Source organism: Giraffa tippelskirchi, chromosome 2, assembly GCF_054371585.1.
Source record: "Giraffa tippelskirchi isolate mGirTip1 chromosome 2, T2T-mGirTip1v1.2.pri, whole genome shotgun sequence".
Taxonomy (NCBI): domain Eukaryota; kingdom Metazoa; phylum Chordata; class Mammalia; order Artiodactyla; family Giraffidae; genus Giraffa; species Giraffa tippelskirchi.
The window spans coordinates 128,848,125-128,866,920 of record NC_137276.1 but is presented as its reverse complement, the minus strand read 5'-3'; the positions used below and the strand labels follow the sequence as shown (position 1 = coordinate 128,866,920).

At 42.9% G+C, this 18,796-nt stretch overlaps 1 protein-coding gene across 2 annotated transcripts in view; it reads right to left on the bottom strand.

Moving 5' to 3' along the window:
* The window catches only part of SCHIP1 (schwannomin interacting protein 1), a 992,315-nt gene extending 974,483 nt beyond the window's left edge, over positions 1-17,832 (bottom strand). For both annotated transcript variants that reach the window (XM_081570681.1, XM_081570689.1), the window contains exon 1: positions 17,530-17,832. The gene's annotated coding sequence lies outside the window, so the exon portion shown is untranslated. The remainder of the gene's footprint in view (positions 1-17,529) is intronic.
* Positions 17,833-18,796: the final 964 nt, after the last annotated feature.

The window sequence follows — 18,796 nt, the reverse complement described above, 5'->3', positions numbered from 1 at the left end:
AGAAAAAATTAACATTATTGTTATTATTATATTTGTATGTCATTTTGTAGTGAAAACAAGTGTCAAAATATTAAACGAGCAATTTCACAAACCAAGTAACTATAATTGCTATGAGTAATATTTGAAAGTGCCACAAGAAACAGTAACCCTGACTCATTCATCCCTCCTTTCATTCAACATTTATTAATTAAATATTTATCACTCACCAGGGAATAAGCCCAATGTTACAAATGTGTGTGCTTAGTTACTCAGCCATGTCTGACTCTTTGAGACCCCATGGACTGTAGCCCACCAGACTCCTCTGTCCATGGGTTTCTCGGGCAAGAATACTGGAGTGTGTTGCCATTTGTTACAGATACAAGAATAAGATGAGCTCAGCCTTCTCCGTGGAATCCACACAACAATGCTATGGAGTGGTCAGGACACATACTTTACAAATGAGGACAGAGAGGTTTAGAAAACTCAAGTCACTTACTGAAAAATCACCTGTAAGAGGTCTGGCATTAGTTGTCTGCTTGGTCGAATACCAAATCGAGAGTCATTCTCCACTTCTCAGTGTGTCTCAATTGTGCTAGGTGTGTGAATTTCATTCCACAGTTACTGAGATATTTGACTTTATGAAGGTACCCCCTGAATGAATTAAGCAACTCATAAGATGCACATTCTAATCTTTGTGGATTTAGGGGGTGAAACAAGGTAGATTTTCCTCTTGTGATAAGGGGATAGCAAAGAGAACTTTCCATAGGGACCAGATGAAAACAACTGTATACACATGGTGTGAAAGTCACTCAGTTGTGTCCAACTCTTTGTGACATCATGGACTACACAGTCCATGGAATTCTCCAGGCCAGAATATCCTCCAGGGGATATTCCCAACCCAGGGATCGAACCCAGGTCTCCTGCACTGCAGGCGGATTCTTTACCAGCTGAGCCACAAGGGAAGCCCCTGTGGAACGTAATACATGTAGAATGTAATACAAATATAATGCAGCATTAGCTGGCTTCATTCTCCATCTTGCCAGCCCAGAAACAATAAAGCATAAGACAGGAAATTGTAGAGGTTTTTTTCGAAAGCAACTAAGTCCCCCTGGAAGCTGCAAGTGGTATTCACCAAAGCTGCTCCTTTGTAGTTGTTTCAGCTGATGCTAATGAAACTCCTTTCTGGCTAATAGGCCATCTGCTCCATTCTGTCTCCCAGAGAGGAAGCACATACATTCTCCCTGAATCTAGTCTCAGCCAGCTCCAGGGTGACAATGGCTCTTCTGTAGCTGACAGTTTAAGCACTGCCTCTGGCTCCCACATTTTTCTGCTTGTCTCTAATAGAAGCAGAGAGGGGTGGTAAATGAGCTGGTGAGAGGTCACTGCTTCATCTAGGAAGATCTCTCAAAGGGCACGAGGGGGCCCTCAGTGGTCAGCCATCTGCCCAAAGTTGGGGGCCAAAGTGTGCAGCTCTGTTCCTCCAGGGACCGTGGGGTGAGGGTAGTGAGCTGCCTGTTCTTGGAAGACGGATGTGCTGCGAGTGGTAATTTACAGAGGTGGTGTGGGTGGCAGGAAAAAGTCAGAAACTTGGGCTTCGGCAAAGAGCCTGAGTATATCTGATACCATAGTTTGAGCATTTTCCAAAATGAGCTCCATCAGGATATGTTATACTAAAAGAGACAATGGTTACATCAATAGATGTCATTGGAGAGAGAGGGAGGAAAGAAGAGAGGGAGAAGGAGAGAAGGAGAGGATGGATAAGACAAGTCTCATAGTTATAAATATTTATGAGACACTGGGGTTAACAAAACTTTGTAAAGTCTTTGAATTGCTGTTATTCACTCTAAAGCTTTGAGAGAAATGATAGTATTCATCATTTTCCCTCATCTATTTCACCATTTTTGCAGAACTTCTATAAAAGTTGGCATATTGTTGGCTGCAAGTAGCGATACCTAGCCAGCACTGTCTTAATATAGACATTTAAACACCTCACACGTCACACAGTGCAGAGGAAGACTTTCCCTATTTGGTCTGGGGCTCGTGGAGGTCACAGTGCTGGATGTGACACTCTGTGACTCTGCTGGTCTTTCCCTCATGGTGGCAGGAAACTAGAATAGCATCAAGCCTCCATCTCACACAGCAACATTCCAACAGCAGGAAAAATATCCCTCTCCACTGGCCTCTCTCTCCTTTCATCTGGGAAGAAAAGCTTTCCCAGAGACCACCTCTTATACGTCATTAGCCGGAACTAGGGCATATGGCCACCCCAAACTGCAAGGGGAAGCTATTGCTGTAGTTTTAGTCACTCAGTCATGTCCAACTCTTTGTAACCCCATGGACTAGCCAGCCAAGCTCCTCTGTCCATGGGATTCTCCAGGCAAGAGTACTGGAGTTGGGTTGCCATTTCCTTCTCCGGGGATCTTCTCCACCCAGGGACTGAACCCACATCTCCTGCATTGGTAGGTAGATTCTTTACCTCTGAGCCACCAGGGAAGCCCCAAAAGTTGAGAACCTGGGTAATACCTGGTCTCCCCAGCTTCATCAGTGGGAAGTGAGTAAGGAAAAGGTGACTGTAAGTAACTGCCAGGCATACAACCCAAAGCCACAAGCCTCTCCCAGGGTTACGGTTCTGTGTGTTGATAGAGGTTATGTTTCACCACTGTGGTAGCTCAGGAGAAAGACAAGCTAGTTTCCTTTAGCCCTTTTATGGGCTGAATTGTGCCCTCCAAAATTCATACGCTGATGTCTTAGCACACAGCACCACAGAACGTGACTATATTTAGAAATAGGGTCACTGCAGGTATGAGATGAGGTCACACTGGCATGGGGTAAGCCCTCGATCCATTATGACAGGTCACACAAGGAGAACCTCGTGAAAGATGAAGGCAGGATGGGGCTGATGCAGCAGAAGCCAAGGAATGCCCAAGACTGCCAGCAAACCACCAGAAACCAGAGGAGCAACATGGGACAGATTCTTCCTTGAATTTCTCAGAAGAAAGCCAATCCTGCCAACACCTTGATCTTGGGCTTCCGCCACCTAGAACTATAAGACAACACGTTTCTGTTATTCTGTTACCTAGTCTGTGGCACCGTCTTAAGGTCACCCTGGCAAACTAACACAAACCCCACCCATCCAAATGCAGGCACCCCTCCGCCAGATGACCATGGCACTCCTGTATCTCAGGGTGCAGCAGCATCTGGGAATGTCAAGGGCTGTTGCCAACAAGAGGTAAGTGAGAGGAGGGCTAAGCCACACCTCCAGGGCATCTCTCCTGCTCTATGGCCAAGGCTAACAGCAATGCATGGTTACTGCAGAAGGGAAGTCTCCACCAGATACTGCAGAGACAGCTGAGCCATGCAGGAAAAACAGTGTTCACCCAGGTGTACACTGGGGTCCCAGAGCACTGACTTGGGCTCCACTCACTGAAGTGCCCATGGGAGCTGGGAGAGATCAAGAGACTTGAATAAACTCAGATCCACACATCACTCCAGCCCAGACCCTTCATCCTCTCCTCTCTCCTCTCACAATCTCTCCTTTCCCTTCCTGCTCCCAGCTTGGATAGGAGTTTTTGTCTAACTCACCATGTTGTCTCCACACAGGGCTGGCTTACAGTGTGCAACCACACAGGGCCTGGTGCTTAGAAGGGCTCCGTACACCTGGCTTAATGCTCGACTGTCCATCAAGGGATTCTTGGTTTTTAATGAGGACCCTCACAATTTCATTTTACACTAGGCCCTGCAAAGTGTTTTCCTGGTCAGAAATTGTCTTCAAATTTTACATTTAATTAGGTTGTATGCCAAAAGTCAAGAACTGACTCTTCTCTCAAAGTAAACCAGTAGACCATTGCTTTCCTAAGGAAATAAATTCAGAATACCTAGCTAGCAGGATGGGAGAAGGGCCCGGGGTAGAAAGAAACAGAATGTGCTGACTGCCACATGCCCACTCCTGGGTCATTCAGTGGGGTCAACCTCATTAGGGCATTGTCTTTCAAACTGGTGCGTTGTTAGCTTTAGTAGGTCATAAAATCAAATTAGTCAGGACTAGCATGTTTTAACTATGAGACAGAATGGAAGGGAAGGGAATAGACCAGAGTATATTAAAAGTAGAAAATAGAGCCTCATGAAACTTTTATTTCAATCATATACGTGTGTGTGTGTACAGCAAATAAAGTAGTAAGGTAAAATATGTGCTTTCTGTGACTCACATTCAAAAAGCTTTTAAAGCCATTGCTTTAGACCCTAGATTCTCAGGCAAGGGTCAGCACATTATGGCCTGAAGACCAAATGCAGCCTGTTTTTACAAAAATACCTTTACTGGAGAACAGCCATACCCATTTATTTACGTACTGTCTATGGCGGCTTCCACTCTCCCATGTCAAAATCGAGTAGTTGCAACAGAAGCCATGCAAACCACAAAGCCAAAACTATTATCTGGCCCACTACAGCCCTGCTCCAGCAATGCACGCTGAGAGTTGGAGGAGACAGCTTGTTATTTAAAAGAAACTGGAGATGCAATCATGAGAATAAGAATATGTGAAATGGAAGAAGCAAACACAAATTTCTTAGGTACTGCTAGAAGAAGACAGCCAAAAACAAATACACAGATCCAGAGCACAGAGTCAAAGAGACCCTGGGGCAACACGTGAGCATCACAGTACCCCAGGGCTTGGCAGGGCAGCCTGTGGGGCAAAGAGCATCCAGGCTGAAAGGTGACCATTCTTGCCTCTGCCCTTCTCAGGCTTCGCAATGGTCCCAGTGCTCAGTCTCTTTCCAGCTGTGTTCATGTACACTCTTAGACCCGAGCCTCAGAGTTCCCCCATGATTTGGAGGTCTGGACCAGGTCCTAGATGGCTATCGGTCAGTAGTAGCACCTTCCTCAGCCACCTGGGAGGTGCCAGGGCTGGCAGTGCCACTCTCTGCACGAGCACCGCATGGTTCCCACTTCTCCCCTCAGAGCACTCCTAGATCGTTTATCCCCAGGCTCTATACAGAGAGCCCCGCAGGTGATTCAGAAAGCTCCAGCAATCCAGTTGCCATCTTAGGGAAGCTCCAGTTCCAACACAGTGGTCTAGCCAGCAGAGTGTTTCTTTCTTGGGATAATACAAGATCGGTTCGTGCAAAGTGCTGACATACAGATCGGGGATGACTCTCACTCAGGTCGAACATCTCACTTACGAAGGGTCGCAGCAGTCCTGAGCCGCATGTGTGGGCTCTAGCTTTGGTTCTTGCCTGTCTATATTCTGACCAGGGTGCTACCTCCAGTGTACAGCACCCAAGGATGGCAGTGGTGGCAGCAGGGGTCTTCCATAATGTGTGACCCTGCTGCCAGCTAGCAGAGTGGCCCCTCCCACTCCAATGACCATCCCCACAGACTCCACACTACCTGCGCCAGGCTACACTTCCCACATGGCTGTGTCCATCCCCAGGGCCTTCAAGACAATTACTCTCTGCAAGGCTATCAGGCCCTTCCAATCTGTGTCCTCACTTGATCCCAGTGACACAGAGACTTGGTGCTAAGCTGTGCCAGATATAGAATGAACAGCCCTTGCTCACACGGGCCCCTCTGCTCACTCTGCCCCCAGGACCCTCCCTTATCTCCTCCACTGATGGTTTGGCTTTCATACAGAGTGCGATGAGGCACAGCAGTGTGAGCAACAATAACGTTGCTACCTTTTCCTGATTGTGGGAGCTACGAAATTAGCCAGGAAGACTGCATTTAACAATAAAGAACACAAAGAGATGGCTTCCAGATGTGAACAGGAAGAGACAGAGCCTGGATACCACACAGGTGTTCGCTGGCAATGACTGGACAATTCACCAACACCTAAGGCAGTACTGCCTCCCCCTCTTTATTCTAAATCTTCTTCGGTATGTCACTTACCTAGCCTGGGCCCAGGAATCCTGTAACACAGTTTTAATCAGACTTGTTTATACAGTCAGGGGCCCACTCCCAGGGTTCCACACACCCTAGGATGGCCCTGCTCTACACAGAACAACTGTCAAAGTGGAGTATCTGATGGCTCTGGGAGCCCAGGATGCCCAACCCTTCTAGACAAAGTCCACCCACTCAGAATCTCACTGAGAGACCCTCCAAATATTCACCCACACCTCCAGCTTTTAAGTCCTTTTGCCCTAGGCAGCTCTGAGTTGGAAGGTTTCCATTATCACCTTACATCTCTATTTGAACCATTCTACTACTTGGGTCTTACAAAAAAATCCTGTGCTAAAACCAAACTTGTCGTTCCTCCTGGATCACATCACAAAAGATTCAAAAATGCTGAATCCATCCTAAGGAGGAGCCCACCTGATCCATGCTGGATGCTGGAGCAAAGTTATGTCACTTACACTGTATTTTTATATCAACTCATAAATGTTTTTTCATTATACAAAAATAACCTCTCCCATTTTATTCTGTCAAAATGTCTCTTTATTAGGTTATGGTTAATGGTTTAAGAAGTAATTTGCAGTGAAACATGTCAGCGCATTTTATAGCTATCAAAGAGAAGCACAAAGACACCAGTTCCGGGGTGTCAGTGTCATTATCCTGGGGACTGCCTTCCTGGTGGAACTGATAGGTGCAAGAAGGTAATTAACTACCATTTTTTCCTTCTGGTATTGTCGCCAAGTTCTCAACTTCCCAGGTGTCAGATCTGAGCGTCTGGCCTTTAAATAAGAGGAGCGGTTACAAGGAACCAGGCACAAAGGAAGGTGACTCCACTTAGCACTTAATAATGAAGCTCTCCTTGTCCTTTTGTGCCTCTCAGAAGTAAAAGTTGGACTGTCTGGCTTCAGAAGAGTGGCCAAATTGAGCTCATGTTTATTAATTAGCTCATTATATTTGTTAGGCAGGAAATAAGCTTGTTAAGGAAAAGATTTAGTCCTTTTATAGCCCAGAATTAACCTTTCCTGAAGTCAATTTTTATGGAGATCAGGCAAACAGCATTTCCATTAGACCACCAGAATTATGAAGGTGTTCCGTAAATCCAATTGTGAAGAGAACTCGAAGATCAGGGATACAAACTGGGCACAGTATTCAGCTCAATTTCTACACTGCTTATGGCATTTGCATTGAGCCTGAGATGCTTCACAACCCAGCTCAGGGATCATTTGCCTAGCTGCACAAACCACAGCAGAATTAGAACACTGCCTCCAGTACACACCATGTTGTATTTTGTTTGCCTGGAGCCATTAGAGGAACCTGTAACAGGACACTCAGAAATTCTCACACCTTTGCTTCAGTGTACAAGGTTCCCCAGAGACCCCCTGCATACAGTCAGACACATCTGATGACTCTGAATAAATGAGAGAACGTGAGCTGTTGGATTCCCGAAGCCACTGCACATCTAAAGCATGTATTCTGGAATCACAGATGTAGAAAACAAACATGGTTACCAGGAGATTGGTGGGAGGGATAAAATGGGAGATTGGGATGGACATATATACACTGTGGTGGTGTAGTCACTCAGTTGTGTCTAACTGTTGCAACCCCATGGACTATAAACCACCTCGCTCTTCTGTCCATGGGATTTTCCAAGCAAGAATAATGGAGTGGGTTGCCATTTCCTTCTCCAATATATACACTACTATATATATAACACAGATAACTAATAAGGACTGCTGTACAGCACAGGGAACTCTACTAAATACTCTGTAATGGCCTATGTAAGAAAAGAATCTAAAAAAGAATGGAAATACATATAACAATCACTTTGCCATACAGCAGAAACTAACATATTGTTGTAAATCTTCTCTACTGCAATAAAAAAATGTTTTAAGAAAACACATATTCTCTGAGAGCCCACCTAAATTCAACGAGAGGGAACAAGTGGGCTCCAGAAGTCCCAACATCAAACCCTTCACTATGTAAGAAGGAAGGTAGCTTGGGCAGATCCCCTAAGCTCCAGTGAAATGGGGATAAAAAGATCTACCTTACAGGGCAGTCATGAGGACTGAATGATATATCTGTATATGAAACGCATGGAGCTTGGTAGGCATTTATTTAATAAATAGAAAGTGCCCTTAAGATGTAGACTCTTGTCTTTGCGACTGTGCATCATCAGAAAACGAGAGGAATGGAGTTGTCTTTTGCAGCCTTGAATTTGGCTGCCCTGAGATTTACAACATCTGTGGCGGCAATAAATCATCAGCTCGAAGGTGGGCCAGGTTATAAGAGTACCTGTTCCTCTTCCCCTCACCCCTTCTTCCTGCAGCCTTTGGCTCTTTACTCAATGACACTGTATGAAGCATTTTTATGTGCCAAGTACTGGGAGGTATATAATTTAAGTAAGAAAGGTATCATATTATATTATCATTAAAATAATAGCACTTTCATTTAGTGCTAACTACATGCCAGGCAAAGCTTAATTTTTATTGTCTCATTTATTATGATGATGAGATAATAATGGGATAACAATAACTCTATAAGTAGGTTATTATTTTTATTCCAGATTTTATCGATAAGAAAACTGATGCTGAGAGAGACCAGGTAATTGGTAAAAAATTTCATAAAAGGCAAACGCAGGTTCCCAGCTTCTCAACTGTGTGTTCTTCTGGCCTCCCAAGAAGTGTTGCTAATACTTTAATAATCAGAAAAATTAAAACAACAACAAATCTCATTTTATATGTATTAGACTGGAAAAATCAAAAGCTGGGTAATCCAAGTACTGGCAGGGATGTGAGGTGTTGTCCTGTGCAGGATCTGTTTCTACCTGCTCAAATTGAGAATATACATACACCACGACTCACAAACCCACGCATGGGATTTGTCCTAAGAAATCCTCTCTGGTGACCATAAGGCAGTTTGTCAGCCTCAGCACTACCGACATCTGGGACCATGTCTTTTTTGGGGGACTGTTCTGTCATTGCAGGATGTTTAGCAGCACTACCAACAAGAGGCCAGTAGCATCTTCCACCACTTGTCAGAACTAAGTATGTCTCCATAAATTGCTAAATATCCCTGGAGAGGCAAAATCATCCCCAGTTGGAAACCAATGCCATAAGGGGACACACTTAAGGATGTTCACCACAGCATCACTTGTGACAAAGGGAGTTGGAGCCACTCTGGGGTCTGACATCAGAAAAACGCATAAGTAAAATGTGAGGGATGCCCAGCATGGAATAGTATGCAGCTGTCAATGTGATGAATTAGAAGCACACCATAGCAACAGGAATGGAGCATTAAAATTCAGTCCTGAGGAAAAGGAAAGAAACAGAATGAGATGTAGAACACAGTATCACTTATGCAAATTAAAAATATATGTTCACAGAACCACAAGAGACATTCTGCAAGCATACATATGAACAAAAAGACATACACTAAAACACACCGAAGTGGTTTGCTGGAGGGGTAGAGCAAAATAAAAAGGAATAAAGCAAGAGACTGCCTCGCTTGGACCAATCCATCCAGCGTGAGGAGTATGATCAATTCAATCAGCTCCTGAAGACAAAGCAAAACAAACCAAATTTGAAAGGCACCATGTGGCAGATACAGATAACAATGCTCCAAGCATTAAGGCAGGAACCACTTCAGGTGGGAGTGGTCAGGGAAGATGGCAATTTCACCCCTGAGGGATGAGTAGACTTTTACTAGATACAAACAAGTCGAGTGGTTATAGTGTAGAATGTTTAATGGTGCTTGCCAACCATTGATCACATTTACATATCAATCTCATTTGATTTTGAGGGACACTTTTATTTCCTCATTGTGTATTCTGAAATTCACAGAGGTTAAGTAACTCATCTCTGACTCCACAGGCTATTCTGTTTGCATTACACATGAGGGCTGTCCTCTTTAGGTCACAGATTTCTGCACTGGGCTTCTTCTTTTTGAGCAGAACCCAAAATGCCTCAGGCAGGCAGGAATCTCATATCTCTGCCCTAAAGTCACCAATCTCCCATAAGTGTGTTTCATTACTTCTAGAATCTCTCTCGAGCTTCCCAGATGGCCCGAGTGGTAAAGAACCCACCTGCCAATGCAGGAGACATAAGACGCAGGTTCGATCCCTGGACCAGGAAGATCCCCTGGAGGAAGGCATGGCAACCCACCCCAGTATTCTTGCCTGGAGAATCCCCATGGACAGAGGAGCCTGGTGGGCTACTGTCCATGGGGTCACAAAGAGTCAGACATGACTGAAGCGACTTAACACACAGTACCAGAATTTATCTCTCCTCTCCTTTCCTACCACCATTACCCTGGTCTAAGCTGACAGGATTTCTCAGTAGGATAGCAGTTTCTCATGGGTATCCCTCATTCACCTCTGCTCATCCATTTTGAACTCCCCAGAACACTCATTTGACCTTGTCAATCTCCTCTCAAAAGCACTGTGACTTCCCACAGCGCTATTGAAAGTGGGGAGTCTAAATATCTAAATGTCTCCACGACTTTGCCAAGAACCAGGATGGCTGAACTTTCATGCCACACCCCTCACCATTCTATTTTTGCCAAGGAGACTTCACAGTTATTTAAAAATTGCTAGGTGGACCCATTTACTCTTAAAAATTATCCAGGTTTTATTTAATAATTGGGGGGATAAAGACAGTTTATGCAAAGTAAGTAAAACAACAAGATAAAAGCATTAGAGCGGGTGTCACTCACAGATAAATAGTAGCATCTGTGACTTTTGAGGCCACAAGCAGAAAACATTAGTCAATCAATAAACACTACTGTCTACTATGTTCCAGGTGCCGCAGTGCATGGCAGTGAAAAGGAGGCATAGCTTAGCTACTGTCTTTAGGGCACTGGACAGTCCAAGGGGCAGGCAGGTAACTAATGCAGTGAGTTAACTGCTACAATAGAGAGAAGTTCAGGGCATGATGAGAGAAGACACAAAGAGCCCAAGCCAAGGAAGGCTCCTCAAAGTTTAAGCTGAGATCAGAGAGCTGAACAGTAAGTAGAGGTGTTAGGTTATGGAGCACTATGAGTTGGGAGGAGCAGGGAAAACCATTACACACAAGAGAATGACCAGCATGGAGGCCTGGAATGAGGGAGCAGGGTACTCAGGGGAGTGAACCATTCAGAATGGCTTAGATACTTGCATGGTTCTTAAAACACTTAACAGTGTTGCTATGCACTATTAACAGAGATTGACTATATCCGGGGAAATCCCTGCCACGGGAAGAGCATTAGATGAGCAGTAGAAAGGACTTTCCTTATAGTCACAGCTCTGACAGAAACCATCCATTTGATAGAATCTCACTTAACCAATCTGAACCCTTCACTCCTCAACTGAAAATGAAATTTAAAAAAAAAAGTTCCGCCTTCTTCTTAAGATTTCATGCAGAATGGAATGAGCTAGTATATATGAGGGCACTGTAAATAAAACAAAGAGGACAGACAAATTTTTATATTTTTTATTATTGATCAGAAATAACGCATTTCCCATTGATGTTGGAAAGCCATGTGACTGGCTTTGGTCAATGAAATGTTAAGGATGTGACACAAGTATAGGCATTAGATGAATTTGTACATTTTGACTTGGTCCCTGAGCACCAGTGGATCACCATTAGGAGAAACTGCTGCCCCTCAGCCCAACATATGTGGAGTAGACCTCAACATAACCCACAGCAAGCAACTGAGCCCAGCCTACATGAGCCATGCCATACTACACCTCAGCATGAGAATAAATGCTTATCATCATAAATTTTCATTGAATTTTGAGGTGGTTTGTTACACAGCATCATTTCATCAATTATTAACTGTTAAGTTTTCTATGCTGCATAACAAACTACTACAAACTTACTGCTTAAAACAACACACATTTCTGCAGCCAACCCTAGACTTGCTATCAGAATCTCCACAGTAAAGGAGCCCAAAATACGTACTGCAACCAAGTTTCTCCTGGTGACTCTGATTAACTAAGCTTAGAAAACCTTGTTCTTAACCTCATTCCATGACTTGACAACTTATTTATTGAGCACCTTCTCTGTGTCAAGTTCTGGGCAAGACACTGGTGATACAGCTGTGATGGAGACAGGCAGAGTCCCGACTCTCAAGAAGGCTGCCACCTAGGAAGGAAAAGAGACATCAACCAAGAAGTTCTAAGTGTTAAGTGTTGGATGAAGTACAAAATACTTCATAGAGATAGGAAAGGCAGATAAACCTGATGTGGGGGATCTGAGGGAATTACATTAAGCTAGGCCCTGCAAAAAGGGCATGATCGTAGGGGACAGGGAGAGCAGGGTAAGAGCATTCCAGGAAGACACAGTAGACTCAGTGCCAAAGACAAGGACACAGAGTAAGACCCCACCAGGATGTAGGCAGTGAGCTGAAACAAGACAAGAGCACAGACAAGCGCTTCCATAAAGGCCTCAGGGACAGTGCTAGGCATCTACAAAGAGTGGCACTTGGTAAGGAAGTCTGCACCCCAGTATGTGGGCAGCCCCTGATGAGTGTCAACCATGGTTTGTAAACTTCATGAACATGTTGATTTACAGCCAGCCTCAACACTGTGACGGATGCTGTTTTTATTTCAGATGTTCCTGGTGCTTTATTTGACATGGCCTTGGGAAGCTTAGCAAAGGAAAGCATTTGCTAAGACGTTCTGACCGAAAGGACACTGTCAAACAAAAAAAAAGGAAGAAAAAACAGCCATAAGAGCAGCTGTAGCTTATCCAAATGAATGACAGAGGGAAAGGCAATTTCTGTGTGGTCAGGAGAGGGCAACAAAGATTTAAGAGATTTCCTTACAGGATGTTCTGCATTCACACCCTCTGAATTTCAGACCTACTCATGCAGATGGTTTCCTGCAAGGGAGATACAAGTGGCCTCTTAAGTATAACAGAAGAAGCAATTACATTTTCTGATCAAACTGGGTGAAGAAATTCTATGGCTGTCACTATTTAGACTTCATACTACCAGAAGAGAATTTTTCCTTCTCATAACTCTGTATGTAGGGCTTTGGCCATAGAAAGACAAATATTGCATAAAGAGGTTTGATAAGCAAATCCAAATTATCAGCAGAGGCTATGTGGGATGGGAAAAGGAGAGGGGGATGTGAAGGGTAAAAGAAGCTTTGTTTTTATACATACTTCAATATTGTTTAAATTTATGAAAATGCTATGTTCTACAATTAAGTTTTCTAAAGATTTTTTTGATGTGGATCATTTATAAAATCTTTACTGAATTTGTTGCAACATTGCTTCTGCTTTATGTTTTGGTTCTTTTGGCCTCAAGTCATGTGGGATCTTAGTTCCCTGACCAGGGATCGACCCCATGTCCCCTAAAGTCCTAACCACTGGACCACCAGGGATGTCCCTATAATTAAGTTTTGCAATTTGAAAAAAAAAATGCAAGCATTTTTACTAAAACCCAACCTAATCAATTTGCTCAACTGTTGTATATTTACTCCGCTCTTAAAAGAGATGTGTAATTAACAAATCTGCATGTCCCCCATCAGCATGAACCTAGCTACACAGTGAAATATAACAGGAAGCATAATCCCCAAAGACTTGAAGATCCATGGGATTCGGGGGATTGGATAGAAATATGGGGATGGAGGATGGGGAGGATACACAGGTTCATAGAATAATTCTCCACAACCTTCTTTACCTATCTCTCTCCCCAGAGCGCCCCTTGTCAGAGCAGCTCCCATCGCCCCACTCTCCTTTCAAATAAGCCTACACTGCACTTCAGCTTCATTTCTTCTCAGCCCCACCTTTCTCCCAGCCCCTTGGGCGTTTCCTTTTTGTTCCACAGGTAGTTGAAGTCGATCTGCTACTCCACCATTGCTATTCTGCGCCTTACCCCGCTCCATCAGCACAGCCAGCCCACAAAGGCCAGGAGCCACCACATCAGTCAAAGACTCCACACAAAGCAGGATGTGGACAGAAAAACTGCTGTGAATCTGACACTTCAGTGCTTTCTGTCCCTGTCACACATGATCCGGGGCACTTGGGAAACCCCAAGATAAACAAAACATGCTCCTGCTTTCAGAAGACTTGTAACTTGAATGGGAAGATAAGGCATAAATATGACCATTTTAAGACAACATGATGTGTGAAAAAAAATGCCACACAAGAGAAACAAATAGGAAACCAGATGGTTTCTTGTTTTAGTGGTCTTGTACATTTGCATGGATGCCCAACAAAATGTGAAGGACAGGTCTGGGATCCCTTAGAAACCCAAGGAGCAAAAGGGGTTCGAGGCTTATCGTGAGTTTTGTCCTGCAGCCAAGAGATTTCACCCCACCCTCTGAGAGGAAATGTGGGGCAGAGAGAAACCCTGCTTCACGGCACACTGTGAAATGTTTTTCCAAAGACATTAATGTTTAATTAACACCTAAAATAGCTGACTGCAAAGATTAATAAATGGCGAGGGTTAAATAAGGCTCTGTGGGTCATTTAGGAAGGATTTTGGTGTGGTTCTGGGGTGTTTAACAGTAGAAGGGATTAACAAATCCCTTGTATGTTTGATGAAAGCCATGAGCCTTCTGCACAGAAAAATGAATACACAGGTCAACAAAATTTTGCCTATAATTTTTTTGGACATACACTGACTTCTCAAGAGTCCATGGGCTCTCAGACAAAACACAGGTTTTGGATATACATCAAATATTCATCAGACATATGTATATTTGAATCCTAGCCTTCTCGTCTTTGTGGGACCCACTTCTTCACCTCTGATTCTTGGAAGCCTCTTCTACAAATTCAGGGTGGTGAATGTCAGAGTTGTTGAAAAGGCTGTATTAAAGCACCAACAGAAAGAATATGTAAAGCATCAACACATGTATAGTAGGTAATAAACAAATGTGAGCTCCTATGTAATGACTGTTTCTTTGAGAAATGTATCCTTGAATTTCAAACAACTGACTTAAAAATTTCATAAGTTGTAAAAATAAAGAAGAAATTCAATTCCACTAGAATTAAGAAGTTTCAAACTCCCATCTTAAATGTACACACCATGTGAATCATGAACAAAGTAAATTCAGTACCATAGGGGGATGTATTTTATGTAAGGGATAAATTAGTCAAGATCTCGCATAAATCAAAACTTGCATAATTCACGGCTAATTTTCCCATTGGAATAAATATAATGTATGAAGATGTTGGCACATAAATCTACAACCATTGTAGCATATTTCCCTTTAATGCAGTCTTTTATTTCCTTGGCATTATCTATAATATTTCAGGAAATGCTCTCTCTGAAATTAAAAGCACAGAGTATCATAATACATGCTTGTCTCAATAGTTTTATCACATCTCTCTTCCTTTCTAGTTACTAGTTTTCAGGCACATTTTCAGAACTAGCACCAGAATCTGTCCAAGACACTAATAAATACATGTATGACATTATTTTACAATTACAAAAAGAGACTCAATTATAACAGTGACTTTTCAGATAAAGGCACAACAGTCACCAACATCACTTGCAGAAGTTCCTGTTCTGACAAACCATGGTGGGTGTGTCCATTTGCAGGGCTAAAGCAAAAGGTGAAGCAAAAGGTAAACACAGTGACTATTTCACTCAAACTGCATGTTATTTTTGAAATTACACAATTCTTGATATTTTTTATTTGAAATTCGTGCTATTTCACTTGTGTGTAAGGTGATATTTTCTTAATATAACATAGACACACTTTCATATGTATATAAAATGTGACTACACAGAATATGAAATAAGAACAAAGGAATGCAACCTTACAGCCTGACTCACAGCTTTAATTAGTGAATTTGATGGACAGCAGACTGTATCTATTATTCCTGCCAGCTCTGATACCCTGCTGTTACCTACATTGGTATTAGGAGTAGAAACCAAGAGATGGCTACAAATTGATAGGAGAAGAAATAGTCTCTGACCTTATTTCAAAGGGGCTCTAAGGAACATCAGTGCTTGGAATTCAAAGAATCTAGAGCTCACACATCTGCACAAAGTCAACTAGAATAGTGCCATAATGACAGGCTACCTAGGAGAGGTAGGGGAAAAGCAGAAGAGGGTGGCTGATTGAGGAAGAAAGAAACATGCTTGAAAATGTAAACCTAGAGCTTCCAAGAGTGTCTACATCTGCCTAGCCACGGCAAATTAAAAAACTTAAAATAGGCATTGAGGGGTTGTATCAGTGTCAGTTTCCTGATTATGATATTATTCTGCAGAAATACAATACACTTTCCTACTACTGGGGGATACTGGCTGAAGGGTCTGAAGGATCTGTCTGTATTATTTCTTACAACTGCACATGAGTCTACAATTATCTCAAAAAAAAAAGAGTAAAAGAAAACTGGTATTCAAATGGAAAAGCTAATATTCACTGGAAGGACTGATGCTGAAGCTGAAGCTCCAATACTTTGGCTACCTGATGCTAAGAGCCAACTCACTAGAAAAGAGCTTGATGCTGGGAAAGATTGAGGGCAGGAGGAGAAGGGGGCGACAGTGGATGAGATGGTTGGATGGCATCACTGACCCAATGGATATATGTTTGCACAAACTCCAGGAAATGGTGAAGGACAGGGAAGCCTGTCGTGCTGCAGTCCATGGGATCACAAAGCACTGGACATGACTTAGCAACTGAACAACAACAATCAGTTATTTGGTCAAGGATTGTAGCAACAAGGATGTTCATTACAATGCAACGAAGACCCAACATAGCCAAAAATAAGCAAATAAAAATTTTTAAAAATATTACAATGCTGTTTGTATCAGCTAAATACTGCACAAACTGCCTGAATGTCTAAAGACAAGGAATTCATTCATTATAAAAATCAGAGTATGTACATACAAAGATTATTATGTAGTCATTAAAATTATTTTATAGGAAAGCATACACAGTTTTTTAAAATGTTCAAAACATTTTCACAAAGCAGATTATAAAACCATATGATCCCAGTTTTGTAAATTATAAGTGTAAGGACTGAAAGGATAAAAACCCATAATGTTAGTAATGGGGGATTAAGTTAAGGGTGAGTTTTCCTTTTTCTGACTTGGATTTGCTCAAATTTCTTCCATGAACACTAATTCACTCATGTACGGATCAGTATAAAGTCCCTGTGGCACACGAGGCACTGAAGGATACCACAGACAGCAAGAGACTTGCAGGCCCTAACTTTCTGGAGCTTCCTGGCTAAGACAGACAAACACAATGATGCCAGCAGTACAGCCAACAGCGGTAAATGCTGTGCCTCCTGGAAGCAGGGTCCTCAGCTCTGAGAAGCCTCACCCTGGATCCTGTAGTGTCAGAAACCAGCTTTCAGTCCACAGAGCCCAGACTCTCAGAGGCCCAACCAGGATCCCTCACTTTCATCTCCTAAACTCGAATCTCTGTAACACAGCTTCTAACACCCTGGTCTTGGAATAGAGAAATCGAGACTGAACATTCCTAAATTATCTGCCAAGTGTCAGGCACTGTCATGGGCTTAGTTTACACAGCATCACAGAGCCCTATCACAGCCACAGAAAGCAGGAATTTTGTTAGCACTTTACAAAGAAGTGAAATGGAAGCACAGAGAGATTAAATGGTTTGCCCACAGACACACAGCTGATGAAGAACCACCGTTCAAATCCGTGTCTGACTCCAAAGTTTATGCTCCTTCCACACACACCAGGCTGCTCTCCCCATTTACCTGTCAAAACGTGTCTCAGCAGAGCGGCCTCTTGAGATATCCGACCACTGCTGAAGCACCGTGTGTCTGGCCACAGTTGTACCCTCTGGGATGTCAGGCAGCAGACCTAAAGACTCAAACTTCCAGGAAGAACTGCTGAGGTTGGAGTTCTGGAACCAAGGGAAAGAGGCTGAAGCTGACTGACTGCCAGCACAGCTGGAGATATTGAGGAAGCGGCCCCCACCCCCCACCACCCTCCAAGCTGCTCCAAGGTTAAAGACGCCAAATGGCAGCGTGGACAGTCTGTGAATCCCTTCTCTGCTCAGGAAAACAGCTTCAAATACTTCTGCTTCCTTGACACTTCTCACCTAAAGTTTCTTTTTTATCTCTTAGGATTCACGAGGTCCCTGCCAGTACACTTGGCAAGCCTGCCTTGGAAGAAAAGTGCTTCCTTGTCCTTGATCACTGATCTCCTATACTCACTACCAGTCCTGATAAATAAAAGCTCTCAGCAAAGTTACCCTATATGAAAGTCTAGAGACCAGTTAGGTTGAGCAATATCGAACCCATAGAAAATCAGTTCAGGGGATAAGTGCAGAGCAATATAGAGAGTATGATCCTATTTGTGGTTAAAAATTTTGTGTGTGCATAATATAAACATATTTTTGTCTTTTAAAACTGTATTACTATGAAAAGTTTCAAACATCACAAAAGCAGAGTAAGACAGCGAACTCCTATGCACCTATCCCCTTAAGTGTCCGACCTCGAGCCATGCTGAAATTGCCGGATCAGTGGGTTCAGGTGTTGTCAGCCTGGCCCATCCGTCATGAAGTTCTACATCTGCCTTTCCCATGATGGTTTTACCACCCACTGATGAACATGGCCTAGACCCATTTATTTATGATTTCATAATTCCTTCTTCATTTTCACTGAAATTCTTCTATAAGGAATCCTTAACAAATCCTTAACAATTGATTAGATTCAAATACAGTATACAAGGAAGACAGAATAATTGCTAGATTGCATTTATCATTTTATTGTTTTCAGAATATTGAGGTGGTACCCTAGCAACCTTCAATGGTGACCAATGAGTTTTATTTCATTTTTAGTGTCACTATGAGCCCACATATTCGTTTATATTTTATGTACTTATTCGACTGCAATCTGACATTCTTTCTATGATATATATACATATGCAAAAAATATAAAAATGAATCAAGCAAGAAAAAAATCCCACTCCAATCCTTCTTCCCAGAAAGGATTTTACAGAATCCTTACTATGAATTCT